The sequence below is a fragment of the Episyrphus balteatus genome, chromosome 1, assembly GCF_945859705.1.
Source record: "Episyrphus balteatus chromosome 1, idEpiBalt1.1, whole genome shotgun sequence".
Lineage (NCBI taxonomy): Eukaryota > Metazoa > Arthropoda > Insecta > Diptera > Syrphidae > Episyrphus > Episyrphus balteatus.
The window spans coordinates 174,426,472-174,440,653 of record NC_079134.1 but is presented as its reverse complement, the minus strand read 5'-3'; the positions used below and the strand labels follow the sequence as shown (position 1 = coordinate 174,440,653).

General features: G+C 30.7%; 1 protein-coding gene across 1 annotated transcript in view; it reads right to left on the bottom strand.

The window, feature by feature from the left end:
- LOC129912566 (uncharacterized) overlaps positions 1 to 14,182 on the bottom strand; it is a 56,085-nt gene that overhangs the window by 16,324 nt on the left and 25,579 nt on the right. The gene's annotated exons all lie outside the window — the stretch shown is intronic.

Sequence of the window (14,182 nt, the reverse complement as noted above, 5' to 3'; positions counted from 1 at the left end):
TTTTTTTGTCCGTGGGTATAACTTCCATTGTTGAAATGGTTCAAAGACGGTAAAAGGAGGCTCCCTTACTCAAAAACTTCTCTTTCCCTAATTACAACTAAGTAGCGTATTGTTACTTTCCGGTAAAATTCAGTATTTAAATACCTAATCCATTCATCAAATTCTACTTTGGTTTTAAAATAATCATTTTCAACTCAAAATCATTCCGAAAAATACACTAGTCCAAAAAATTAAGGGAACAAAGGGATTTTCGAAGACGTATTTCTCCGTGAAAAATGATCGCATTAACCCTTTCCAACCCAAGCTATGAAAATCTATATTAAAAAATGTTTTTTTTTTTCGGTATTATCGGGTCAAAAACATCACAACTAAGAAATATGAATAGAAAAAAGTTATTTTCCAACATAATAAATAGCAAAACTAATGTGTTTTTCTCATGTTACATGTAAGTAACATGCATTGCCTATGACCAACAAAAAAAGTCGGAGAGCTGAGAAAATAACTTTTTATGAAACTACTCAAGTAGCACACTGGTGTATAAATGGGTGTATGTAAATTCATAAATTTTAGTGTAAAATTGAGCAGATTGAAAAAAAAACTGTGTATTTCGTCGCCCGAGAGTTGTTTTGTCGTAAACGCCAAAATGCACTTTTTTAAACTGGATATGTAGTAATAGGTTTTAGAACGTTCTCTTTTCATTTCTGTTATCAGATTTGTCCTATCGTTTACCGTTACTGAGATAATTAGTGTGCATTTTGTCGTATATCCACAAAATAAGCATCGGATTAGCGTTGGTTTGTCGTAAGCGCCAACTTTTGGCGTTTACGACAAAAATTCTATGTATTTTTCAGCTTTTTTTTCTTCAGTATTGGTTTGTCGTACGTCGTACAAAACAGATAGGGTAGAAAATTTCGAACTTGTTTTGTCTTACATGTATGTAGGTGTATGACTTAAATAGAATATAAACAAATATAATAAACCTACTCGAAAAGTATTTATTCAAAATAAGGACTTCATGTGCTATAAGGACAACGAATTTAAAAACTAAGGGCTGTATTAAGCTTTGCGCTACTTGAGGTTTTGCACTATTCCTAGAGGTGCAAGGAAGAAAAAAGTGCATCTGAGAGACATTTCAAATGTTGTAGGTATTTAATTTTGTCATGGTTCTTGTCGTTTGTTCCTGCCGCTAGATACTTGACCTCATCCTCGGTCGCAAGTACCGCTTATAAATATGTACACTTGTTGATCTTCTATCGAACACAAGATTAAGATGTCGACCGTCGGTCGCGGGCGCCGCTTCGTTCAAGCTTGTTGTCTTGAGCGAAGTGAAAAAAGGTCGCAGTTTTATTGTTTTATTGTTGTACACTTATTGATCTTGTCACTTCGTTCGCGCGCGCTGCGCTGTCTTCAACGAAGTAAAGTGAAAAAAAGGTTGCTGTTTTATTGCTGTATACTTATTGATCTTGTATCGAACACACAAGATCAACTAGTCGACTGTAGTCGTGGGCGCTGAGCCCGTGGCGCCTCTTCGTTCACGCGCGTTGTCGTGAACGAAGCGAAAAAGGGTTGCTGTGAGTTTTGTTATTGCACCCGCTCGCAAAAAACACCTGCTGGTCGAAAATTATTTTTTTAAGGCGCCATTGTTCTTTGCTAAATTTGCGATATTGTTTTGCAAATTGATGATACTGATGATACTTTTACACTATTTTATAAAGCGTGCGGTAGAAAAGTGGAATATAAAAGCTCATCAATATTTAAAACATATAAAAAGTCTACCATAGCAACTCCTGTAAATTTGTTCAGCCAATGTCTTCAAATTACTAAAAAATCTAACTCGATAACTAAGGAAAAGATTATTGATATTAAAAGCCTTTTCATATTTATGCCTAAATCGGACCAAGAATATTATGAAGCGTTATTCAAATCAAAAAATTAGAATATATTCTTTAGTTTGATATTTATTTAATTTACTTTTATTTATGACCATATATTAATTTATTAATTTTACCAAACTTGGTTTATTTTTAGTTTATTTCTTTCATATTTCATAGCCATAGGATGACTTTTATTTTTTGTTTATGGTCTTATTTTTTGGTTTTTCTTTATTTTAAATATATTTATTTTAATAATTGAGCCTCTAAGTCAAACCAATACTACTTCTATGTAATAAGAAACTATTTTTTAAATGTTTAATTAATAAATAAAAACGAACTGTGAAAATTTTTTTATTTATTTTTTAGTATTGGAATGTTGTACGTGCGCCTACTTTGTCGTACGTGTACGGGATGGAAAAAAAAGTTGATTTTGGTGGCGTTTACGACAAACTGATTTTGGATAAGAACCTTGATAATTTGAAAACTAAAATAGATGTGACAATTTTGACAACATAAATATGAAGAAGATATCGCACAAAATATTCTATTAAAAATTGAAAAAAATCTATCGGCCAGTTTTTTTTTTATAAAAGCTCAAACCTTAAAATGCGATTTCCCAAAATTCCAAAATTGGCGTATACGACAAAACAATTCTCAGGCGACGATTTGTAAAAAAAAAGTGGTGTAAAAATTATACCATTGTCTTTTCGGTGCAAAATTTCAACATTTCTTTTAAAATTCCGTGCAAAATATGCACCGATTTCAGTTGTTTTTATAATATACCAATAATGGTGCATAAAATGATTCGATTCTGAAGGCAACCAAAATGGTATATTTTGTACACTATACTTTGGTGTATTAAGTACACCTTGTTGAAATAAAATACACCAAACTACATAAGTGGGAGACGCCATATTTTTCAGGAAAAATTACATTCGACTGGCTGCCATTTTAAAAATAAAGACAGCGATTAATATCGACTAAATTATCGCGTATTCTTAATTTGTTTGTTTCGTTCTTAAGAGACCGCTTCTAAAAAAATATAAAAACAACAACAAAAAAATAATTTTTGAAAAATTTATTTTCAATAGTACCTAGAAAAAAATTAAGAATTCATTGAAATATTGGAGGCGCTCGGTTTTTAGACGGGATAGGATCAAAAATCAGTAGGCAGAATGTGCTTCGTTTTTAAATTACACTCAAATTCGTATTTATGCATTATTTTCTTATGGCCTTATTATGGATGTGAATAAAAATTCATTTTCATTTATTTCATTAGAAATGGTGCAAGTTTTAATTCATAAAACTGTTTGAGGTTGAAAAAATAAACTTCGGTTCAAATTTTAAATCAGAATAATTTAATGGTGAATTTTACGCATAGGTTTATTGTGTATCTACTTTTCAAACTCAAAGAAATAGTTTTTCACCAAAAACCAGATCGTTTTTTATACCACTAATGCTATTTATATACAGAAATCGGTATAATTTTTTAACCACCGGTGTTTATTATATACGAGAAAACGGTGTATTTTTTTGGTTCAAAATGTATATCACGAAAGTGCAAAAAATACTCCAAATATTTTGGTGTATTTTAGACTTTTGTGCTACTTGAGTATAATGTATGCTACTTCTTCTAAGTAAAAAAACAAAACACTTTCTGCATTAACATTTTCTATATCTTTTTTTCAAAATTATGACCATATATAAAAAAAATTTCTACGCAATAATTAAAAGTATGTCAAGACCAAAAAATACAAAATTTTTGTTTTGGTTTATAGTCTGAAAAAATAGTAGGAACTTTTTTTTGTTTCAACAAAGTTAAATTTTATCTAGGCAATTTTTTTAGCTTTAAAATGCTTATTTTTTTTCTCTGTACGATTTTTTTTTTTCATATCAATATCAGTCTTGAAGGGAAAAATCGTAGGTACTTTTGTTTTTGAACAACAATATCTCAAGAACGTGCTGATGTACAAAAAAATTAAGGGCAGATTTGAAAACTGCATTTAATTGTCAATCAAGAAATTTAGTAAGCATAGACAAATTTTTGTTTTTTTTGTATTTTTAACATTAATTTCAAAAACATACTAAAAAAACGTGTTTTACTTTGTTTAAAAAAATATACCGCTATTTAATAAATAATGACGATGAGACTAATATGAGGCTTAATTATGTAAGCTTAAAAACGTAGCAATAACTGTGCCAAGTTTCAGTTCAATTAGCCGTTTTTTTGTTCTGAGTCTTCAAACTTTTCTATATACAAAATATGGAATCATTTCAAATCAAATTTTTTTTTGCTCCCTTATTTTTTTTGGGCGAGTGTAGTTAAATCAAAGTGGTTTTCAGTGATGCCTATTAAGTTCTTTTTTTTTCACAGTGCACAATTGAACATCTATTGTTAGTGATAAAAAATCCATCAAAATTTGGATATGAAACGATAGCAAACTCCACTGACCGTTATTATGGAAACAATTTTCTTCAAAGGAGTAAAAAAAACAATGTCCTGTTATTTCTTACACAAACAAATTTCTATCAATAAAAGTTAAGTGGCTTTGCATTACCCGTATTAAAGGTTTCATAATTTAATCTTTTAATCCACTTGAAATTTCGAAGAAAATTAGCCTCATACAAAACACATAAAGAAACAAAACACCCACAACACAAGCTAATCAAAACGACCACAATCCGTTGATTAATTTATTAACTCTTTTCCAAAACAACACCTCTTTTATATAAATGAGAATTCGCTATAACAACACAACCCCACCAAAATAAAGGTGATCCTTATTTGAAATCCTTTGAAGTGCGTTCTTAGAGTAATTAAACAATAATAACCACAAAATACCGTGCACAACGCACAAAACCATTTCCCCATATATCCAACACTCTTATAATTAAATGACAGCCTAAGCTCATTGTAATTTCATTAATTGCCATTTTATTTTGAAGCAGCAGCCAGACAGTCATACAGGATTATTGTGTAATCTACCCCATCTCCCTCCTTCTCCCCACATTTCGTTGTAATATCCCCACAGTAAAACTATGGTTACATCAAAAACCTAGACTATGGTAGGATTAAGTCTTCTGTTGGTAGGTATATATCTCTCTCTTTCTCTCTCTGAAATCAATGGCCCTCAACTAAGGACGAAAAGAGCTTATAATTAAAATCATTGAACTGCAATTATTTAATTGAATTTATCATCAAACGACGAATTGGCAGCACAAAGTGCTGTGTAATTGAATGTACTCCAGAGCTTCGAGTGCGTTCGTTCCGGTCGGATTTCATTTCTCCAGTGTTCAGGCTATTCCAAGTGTGATTACTCAATCGAACGCATTACACAAATTTGCACCGAAAGGGATTAGTGATGTCCTCTCTCTCGGAATTCTGTGCCATTGGGATAAGTTTTACTAAATTGAGTTGAAGTTGGGGAGAAAGCCATCTCCATCTTAACGCACCAAAAAATATTGGCTTACGATAAACCTCTTCAACTATATTTCTAGCTCATGAATCATCGGATTTGTGTTTGATAAGAGCCGAGTAAATAATGGGTCCTTGTATAAATCGATGGAAATGAAATTTCTGTCTAAGAACATTTTCCTATTTTGTGTTTTATGAACTGCAATTTTGATGTCGACGAATCTCCATTTTATTTGACAAAGAGGTCAATTATTCGAAATACCAGGGAGCAATTAAGAGAAAGATTAAAACTGATATTTATGTAAATTCTTTCAATTGAAATGCTAATTTAAATGGGTTTTTGCTCAAAAATGATTTGTTTTCGAATGTGAGTGCGTTGGCCTAGTTCTAATGATTGATAATTTTGGTTGAAAATGGAGGTGGCTAAAATAGCAAATTATTTGGGAGAGAAATACAAAATGTATTCTTGAAAAACTATTAAAGCATTTTTGTTTAGAGTTTGTAAACTGTTTCACCAGTCCAATAAATGGAAACATCTTTCAGAACGAAACGTTAAACTGAAAAATAAGTGTCTTTGATGTTTTATAGAAATTGAGTAGGGTTGCCGAGTACCTACTTGTTTGCATACTTAAGATTTGAACCTGTACATTTTTTTAATATAATCTAATAATGTTTCTAAGGCTTTAACTCTATCAAATATCCTGCATTTTTGGCTAAAAAGAAAGTGTTTTTAATGGTTTTGCATTTTGGTAGGGTTGCCGAGTACATGTTCGTAAATTAAAGATTGCACCAGAATTTTTTTTTTTTTTTTATAGCAGAGAATCTCACCTAAAATTGCCTGCATGATGAAGCCTTTAACTCTGACATCTTTCATTTTGGATCGAAAATACGTTTTTTTTAGTGTTTCTTTAAAATTTGAGCAGGGTTGCCGAGTAGATATACTTGTTCGTATTCGAGAGATGTCAAACTATATATTTTTGTTAGAAGAAGGTCTCACCTGAAATTCGATGCATATTTAAGCTTTTAACTGTATCAAATATCCTACATTTTACCTCAAAAATAAGTTCTAACTTTCTTAAAGTGACCAGTGCCGTAAGACGGCTACAATCCACTGTAGATTTGGGCCACAACTAACAAACTTAGATTGCTGCTTTACGCGCGAAGAACTTTTCTCCAAAAACAATCCATAGGGTTGCCGAGTATTTGTTCGTATTCTAGAGGTGACACCTAAAATTTTGAAGGGAAAGATATCTTATAATTTAAACCAGGGTTGTAAAAAATCATTTTATTATTATTAATGCATTGTTATCCATTACAAATAAAAAATAAAAAACCTAAAATGAAAAAAAAAATAATTTATTGTAACTGAAAAATATTTGCATTGAAAAATAAATATTTATTGCAACTAAAAATATTTTGCATAAAAAAAATTGTATTCGAAATGAAAAAAAAATTGCATTGAAAATAAAATATTTACTGCAAATAAAAATATTTTGCATTGAATAGAAAATTCAATACCAAGTTTGCATATTTTTTTTTTAATATTCGGCGAATTTCCTACAATTTTTAATATTTGACCATATATTAGGTTCAATGTTATATGTAGTTGAAATAGCTAATATATGGTCAAATAGTCAAAATTCTAAGAAATTCGACGAATATTAAAAAAATATATATTTTACGCACACACTTTGCATTGAATTTTTTTTTCAATGCAGAAAATTTTTTATTTGTAATATATTTTTTTTCAATGCAAAATATTTTAAGTTGTGATATTTTTTTTTTTTAATGCAAAATTTTTTCTTTTCAAATATTTTTTAATTTCAAATGCATTTTTTTAATTGATATTTTTACAACCCTGTTTAAGACTTCAACTCTATCAAATATTATACATTTTGTATGACAAATAAGTGTTTTTGTTATTTTTTACCATTTTACCAAGGTTGCCGGGTACTCATTCGTATTTAAAAGAATGCAACTGACGGTTTTTAGATAAAGAGGGTCTCAGCTTAAATTCAGTGTATATTGCACCCTTAAATTCTTTAAAAAATCATATTTTTTTGGTAATTGTAGTACCTATTTGGGAGATTGTTTGTAGTATTTTTTTTTTTTTGAAAAATATTACCACATTTGCAGGACAACAATCCTTATTAAATTTTGAATGGTGCATATTTTTTACAAAGATGTGATGAATTTAGCCATGTACCAATTTTGCCTTTAAAATAGGGTTGGTACATAGTAGTTCCCATTTAAAAAGTAGCAACCCTATTTTTTTCTATTAAATAAATGAACTCGTTAGATTTCCAAAGAAATTTTCAGGAGCACTCTGATGAAGTTCATATCTACGGGACTCGATTCGATCCTACCTCAATCCAAATTGTTTAAATTGCATCAATCTTTTCAATTTTAAAGAAAGAAAAAAAGAATCAACAAAATATATTTAAACTCTCATATCTCGAAAATGGTTCTTTCAAGACAAATGAATGTCATTTCACAGTGAGCCTGAGCAAGTTTAAGGTTGACCTAAAATGGTAGTAAAATAAAGTAGTTTTCCAATTTTTCAATTTTCTCAAAAACTAGAAGGCATAGAAACATATGGTGTTCAGTATTTGATAAGGAATTTATTGAGGTAGTTTACTTTATCAATTTATCCCGTAATGAAACCCAAAGTCTTGACAAAAATAGTAGGTATTCAATGTATTTTCTTAAACTTCTTTTTCACAATTGTTGACTTTGGAAATCGATTATTTCGAAAACAACTGTTTAAAATAACTTGATTTAAAAACTATAATTAAGTGTATAATTCTAGCTTTTGAAAAAGGTATCATTCTTAACTGTAAGTGTTGCCATTGTTTTTTAATAATTTTTTGTTTGATTTTTTAGAAAATTGCCCCTCCCACCTAAAGGGGGGGACATAGACCCTCCCTCCCAAAACAAAAAATGATTGTATTGAATACATCTACTAAAAACCGTTTTAAATTATCGGCGCCTTAGTTATCGTGCTCGAGCCTTGCGTTGGTATGAATTTTTCTAAAAAAAAAACACGTTTACGGGGGGTATCTCGAAAAAGGAAGCTAATCCGATTTTGGTAAAAACGGATTATTATTGCTGAGGCCTTCAGAAACAAAGCCTCATCTTTAGTTTTTGTCGTCATTTTAGGTCAACCTTGAACTTGTTCAGGCTCACTGTGATTTGTTATTTATAAAAAGTTGCATAATTTAAGGAATTATCCATAATTTCTATTGCATACTTTAAGCAAATGTCAAAGTGTTTAAATATCGGAGACTGAATTAACAAAAAATTACATTCCACAATCCACAAATTGTCAACAAGGTTATGCTCCAACGAATTTACTTCTCATATTTTTTTTTAAATGACTTTGAAGACTTGATTGAGTTTTTAAATAAATTTTAAGTAGGTACAAAAATAGAACCATTTCAATTAACATCACGTATGAAATTTATTAATTCCCTTTTGACAAGCAAAAATTATATTCAATTGGTTTACACTTTTACAGATTTTTAATAAATTATGAAGGCTCTATAAAAATTATGTAAATGTCAACAGTTAGCTGTTATTTTTACTTCGTTTTATATTCCTAGCGGAAAAATTATGAATTAACATACATACTCCGTTTCTACATGTGCAAGTTACTTGAAGTGAATTGAAATGATTCATTTAAATTCTCCTGCCAACATTCATAATAATAATGAAGGTGCCATCAATGTTCAATAAAATGCTCCCCTGATAGAACACGAACATCAAGAATAAATTTACATTCATTTGTATATCATTTTGTTGTGGCGATGGTGGCGCCATATCCTTCTCGAAGACATTTCAGAACTCAGAGGCAAGAACGAAGGCGAAGCAGCCGATGACTCGATAACGATGGTTTGTTCTAAGCACGCGATTCATCTGTCACATTAATAATTTCCCAAGGAGTTTCCTTCCAAAGGCACAAGGTGAGTCTAGGGTTTGTCTATAATGTTAGAACACGAGAAAAAGGATATAGAAGGATATACACAACACACATAGGTATAAAATCTAATAATGTATTACATGCATGGGCAATTATCATTAAGAGCATTGAGGTTGAGGTCTGTGTTGTTGCTCAATAATTTATGTGGTTGATGGCTGAGAACACATACAATTTTCAGCGGAAACCATCTTCATTCTCACGGAGGAGGCCCTTATCTATATTCGATTCGGATGTGCTGTTCATTTGATTGAATTTGAAATGAAAGTGTTTTCGAAATTGGTTGAAATGTTGGATATACTTAGTCTCAAGGTGATTAGGATCTTTGAAGTGGAGGATATATTCTCCTCTGTGAATTAGATTTGTATAAATGGAATTGATGGTTTGTCAAAAAGGCTTTAGTATTAACTTTTAATTTTTCTTAGAAATTTGTCAATACAAATCCTTGTTTAATTGAAGTATAGAAAAACTAAGACCCTTTGACTTTAAAAAAGCTTTTAACGGCTCTAAACAAAAATATTATAAAAATACATTAAAAATTCACAAAAAAATGCATTGAAAATGCTTTAAAATACATTAAAAATGCAAATTTTCTGAACAAAAAAGATAAATTCATACCGATGACTCATTTTTCTTAGAATTTCCAAAAATGTCCTTATCTTACAGGATATCTTTTATTTCGCAAAAAATTATCTCAGCTTTTCAGGACATTTCAGCTGCAGGACACAATTTATCTCGACTAGAAGAACTCTTTCTTTTGCATTTTCATTATTTTATTTTTAATGCTCTAGAAATGCAGCAAGGACTTTTTTTTAACTTTTTTTTTTATCAGGACACAAAGTGCGTGTCCTTAGGGTAATTGGATATAAAGCTAAATTCAGCTCTTAAAGAATGACGCCGCCGTCACCACCACCGTTCTCATTTAATCCAATTGTTGAAAGTACAAATCACATTCACTCTCCAAGCAGGGATCCTGCCGTTTTAGTCCTGTAATCAAATTTTGTGTCCTTTAGCTGGCTGGAGTGATATTAAATTAGAATCAACAAGAATTTACTTCGACGATGAATCGGTGCGACTACAATGGACACCAGTTGTTGTATATTGGAGTAAATAATTCACACTTATCCCCTAAATCAGGACGAGAGTCCTTTAGTCGATCCATGTGGAGGATAAAAATTCATTTTTATTCCAGCTCAACTCTGCGCTCTCATCTGCCGAAATTGCGGTACTTGAAAAGTCGAGTGGGATGGTGTTCCTCTGTTCGATTTGTGTATGGAGGTAGATCAAAGTCATGAATAAATTTCGAGGCGCGTCTGTCCTTGATACGAGGACGAACTCCGAGTAGGTATTGTATCAGCGTATCGTGATAGAATTTTATCGAAATGGGATAAAAGTCGTATAGTTGTCTGTATCCTTGCCACCATTTAACCCACCCCGAAAATATCGATGATGGATGCAATCACATTTTGGTCCTTTAGCCAGCAGAGGAGGAACCCTTGTGTCATATATATAATCCACTTTGGATTGCTTTTTTATTCGACGCAGACAAAGTGGATATAAATTTGTTGTTGTTCTTATATTTTATATATGCAACAAACCAGCAACCAGCAGAAAACCCCATGGGATAAGGTGTAAATCAGGGAGAAAGAATCGAAAGCGAGTATTTTGGGGACACAAGCAATTCCACAAACATTTGTCATGTTGAATTAATACGTTACAAGAAGAGACAAGCATTTTTCAACATTCCTCTCAATCTTGCATTTCTTTTTTCTATTTTTTTTTTTTGTTTGTTTGTTTCTATGAATTGGAATATTTCCTCTCTCTCCTTGCAAAGGAAAAGGACATTTTTATTTATATCTATGGTATGTGTGTGTACATGAGATTGGTCTATGTGTGGCATTTCTTTTGTTCTAGTGGATTTTTTTTTCTTTTGTTTCTAAGTAGCATTGTAAATAGTTGAAAAGTCTTTTGGATACAAAAAGAAGGTTGTTTGGAGAAATATAGAGGTAATCAATTTTGTTTACATTTTTTTTTGTCGTTCTTTGTAGGAGGAACTTGGTATCTTCAACTCAAGGAAAAATTGTTTTAACAACTTGAAAGAATATTGGAATTGTTTCTGATGTTGGAGGCAATATTAGAGAAAAAGTTTTCTACTATAAATGTGGACAAATAAGCTGAATCATCAATTAAAACTGGGTCATGGAAGATACACAAAAGGAATTGATATGAAAAAGAATCTAAGAATTTTTGATAAGTTGTGTTATTTAAAGAATTTGCTTTAGTAGCAAAAAATTTGTAGAAATAGGTTCTATATAGATAAGAGCCATTTTTTTTTCGTGATAACGTCTTATAAATCGATGAACCATGGCAGCATCCACGAAAAAGTGACGCCATTTTCTTAAATTCCACTTGAAAGTTTTTAGCAGTTCGGCAGAACATTTCAATTCAAAATTAAAACTTTTTAAAAAATTCAATCATTAAATAGGGTAAAAAGGGGTAAAACAAGCATGCAAAAAAGTGGCGACGTTGTAGAAAATTTAAGCTGATAATATTACCTTTCATTTGATATTATCACACATAACGGTACATTTAGGTACGACAAGCTACACAATGATAAATTAAAAAAATTTCAAAAATCTGTTGCCCGTGACCAGCCACCAGTGTGGGAAGCACCGAAATCTCAGTTTGAAATTTCGAGATGGTTGGCTTTAAAAAATTCTAACTTTTTTGATAGTCATCGTAGAAATATGATTGAAGCTTCATATAAAAAGTGAAATAATAAGCTCTCAGATAATGTAAAATTTATTATAGGTTCTCATATAAAAAAATGGATTTAATGGTGTTCGAAGATAAAAAAGATTGATGTTTTTTTCTTTTTTTTTGATGATAATTGATTGGGTTCAAAAAAATCTAACTCGTTTTGTAGATGTTGTACACATATGACATGGATTTTTTGAGCTGAAACAACATTCTTTCAGGTGGTATAAAATTATTTATAGGTTTTGATAACACCCCAAAAATCTGGAGTTACGGCCAAAAAACGTTTTTTTTACCTTCACCCATTGAAAAAATTCTAGCTTCGTCAATTGTTTATTGTTTTTACAGTTTCTGATAGAAGATAAATATACCTTTTCAACAATGTTTAAAACATGTAACTCGGTTAAACCACTTAGAATTTATAAGCTGTCAAAGTTCAAAAATTCCATTTTTTTCGTCATTTGCCCAACTTCGGCATCAATTTAAAGTATATGTTTTCAAAACAACATGCTATTTAAAAAATATATTCTAAAACTATATCTATTTCCCAATCAATCGGGGTATTTTTTATGAAAATCACTTCAAAATTGGCTTCGATTTCAACCCAGATACAGAAATTCGAACTTTTAAGTAAAGAAGAAAATGTTGTTTCGGCACGTAATAGGATAACTTGGCAGCCAGGATTTGTTAAAAGGTTTTTGTAGGGGAGCTCAATACAGACATTTTTTTCTTTGGGAAGGGGGTCTATCTCTCCCCGTTTAGGTGGGAGGGGCATTTTTCTAAAAAAAAATTATCAAAATAAAAAAAAAATGATTCAAAAACAACGGCAACACTTACAGTAATAAATGATACCATTTCCGAAAGGCAAAATTGTACATTTGATTCTAATTTTTAAATCAATATAGTATTACCAATTGTTTTTGAAATAATCGATTTCAAAGTTAAAAATAGGCGAAAAAAAAATTTTTAAAACTCATTTTATACTATTTTTGCCCAGACTGTGAATTTTAGTAAAAAAAAATTACTCTCACAGAAAACTGCCTCAATTGATTCTTTATCGAACAGTGAAAACTATATGTTTCTATGTCTTTTAGTTTATGAGAAAATTGAAAAATAAAAACAAAAAATATTTTGAAAAAAGAAAAATCTGAAGAACTAGAAACATATAGTTTTCACTGTTTGATAAGGAATCAATTGAGGTAGTTTTCTGGGTGAGTAATTTTTTTGTTAAAATTCATAGTCTGGACAAAAAAAGTATAAAATGAGTTTTAAAAATTTTTTTTCGCCTATTTTTAACATTGAAATCGATTATTTCAAAAACTATTGGTTATAATATATTGATTTGAAAATTAGAATCAAATGTACAATTTTGCCTTTCGTAAATAGTATCATTTATTACTGTAAGTGTTGCCGTTGTTTTTGACGTTCGGCAGATGACGAAAACAATGGAATTTTTGAACTTTGACAGCTTATAAATTCTAAGTGGTTTAACCGAGTTACATGTTTTATACATTGTTGAAAAGGTATATTTATCTTCTATCAGAAACTGTTAATCGAAAATGGGTAAAAAATTGACGAAGCTAGAATTTTTTCAATGGGTGAAGGTCCAAAAAAACGTTTTTTGATAGGTCTATTTTGAAACCTCATTTTTGTAACACCGTGTAATTTTTAGATTTTATTTTTAGAGCACACAACCGCTTTTCTTATGACATTATCACGTAAAATTATCGTTCGTAAACCGACTATACAGACAACCACTTTTTTTTCCCGTAATAAAAAGAGCATTTTTTAACTCATCACTAATCTAGTTGGACATTTGAACCTACCGTAAAAATATTTTCAGATGGATTTCCACCGCTTCAAATAATATTTTAAAGATGCAACCTTTATAGAAGACTGTTTCTCCAGATTTAATTTGATCCTTTCAGTATTTTCAAAACCTAAAACATTCAGTTTTCGACGAAGCTACATACAGTTTTCAGAATTTCGACACATTACCGGATATTAACTAATGTTTCAATCCATTTCCACGAAAGCTAAATTTATTTTCCTTCGAAAAAGAGATTACCATGCTGATGCTAGGAATCAAAACACCCCCGCAGGTAATTATTATTCCACAATCTCCCAGTTTGCACTTTAGAAACCCTAAAACCTGAAGTT